The sequence below is a fragment of the Alligator sinensis genome, unplaced genomic scaffold (assembly GCF_000455745.1).
Source record: "Alligator sinensis unplaced genomic scaffold, ASM45574v1 scaffold73_1, whole genome shotgun sequence".
Classification (NCBI taxonomy): domain Eukaryota; kingdom Metazoa; phylum Chordata; order Crocodylia; family Alligatoridae; genus Alligator; species Alligator sinensis.
In genome coordinates, this window is record NW_005841838.1 from 3,971,588 (window position 1) to 3,972,737 (window position 1,150).

Sequence of the window (1,150 nt, forward strand, 5' to 3'; positions counted from 1 at the left end):
TGATCACCTTCACCATCTGCTGTAAAGCTGGCAAGTCAGTCAGCAAAGCAGAAGTCCTTGACTTCAGGAAAGCTGACTTTGACAAGCTCAGAAGGCTTGCTGGTGAGGCCCTACGGGACCATGACCCCAAGGGGAGGGGAGTTCAGGAAGAGTGGTTGCTCCTCAAGGGAGTGATCCTCAGTGCACAAGCTAATTCTATTCCTTCTCAGAGGAAAGGCAGCAAGAGGGCATAGTAGCACCCAGAGAGTAATGGTGGATGGGTTGGTTTCGACCTGGAAGGGTGTGGGCAGTGGGGTCCCGCAGGGCTCGGTCCTGGGACCAATTCTCTTTAATGTCTTCATCAGCGACTTGGACGGGGGAGTGAAATGTACTCTGTCCAAGTTTGCAGATGACACAAAGCTATGGGGAGAAGTGGACATGCCGGAGGGCAGGGAACAGCTGCAAGCAGATCTGGACAGGTTGGACAAGTGGGCAGAAAACAACAGAATGCAGTTCAACAAGGAGAAATGCAAAGTGCTGCACCTAGGGAGGAAAAATGTCCAGCACACCTACAGCCTAGGGAATGACCTGCTGGGTGGCACGGAAGTGGAAAGGGATCTTGGAGTCCTAGTGGACTCCAAGGTGAACATGAGTTGGCAGTGTGACGAAGCCATCAGAAAAGCCAATGGCACTTTATCGTGCATCAGCAGATGCATGACGAATAGGTCCAAGGAGGTGATACTTCCCCTCTATCGGGCGCTGATCAGACCGCAGTTGGAGTACTGCGTGCAATTCTGGGCGCCGCACTTCAGGAGGGGTGCGGATAACCTGGAGAGGGTCCAGAGAAGGGCCACTCGTATGGTTAAGGGCGCCCTATGAGGAGAGACTGGGGCACCTGGACCTCTTCAGCCTCCGCAAGAGAAGGTTGAGAGGTGACCTTGTGGCTGCCTATAAGTTCATCATGGGGGCACAGAAGGGAATTGGTGAGTTTTTATTCACCAAGGCGCCCCCGGGGGTTACAAGAAATAATGGCCACAAGCTAGCAGAGAGCAGATTTAGATTGGACCTTAGGAAGAACTTCTTCACAGTTCGAGTGGCCAAGGTCTGGAACGGGCTCCCAAGGGAGGTGGTGCTCTCCCCTACCCTGGGGGTCTTCAAGAGGAGGTTAGAT

The 1,150-nt window shown here is 53.5% G+C and overlaps 1 long non-coding RNA gene across 1 annotated transcript in view; it reads right to left on the reverse strand.

Annotated features, from left to right (window-relative positions):
• Positions 1 to 1,150, reverse strand: part of LOC112550158 — a 7,439-nt gene that overhangs the window by 5,565 nt on the left and 724 nt on the right. The gene's annotated exons all lie outside the window — the stretch shown is intronic.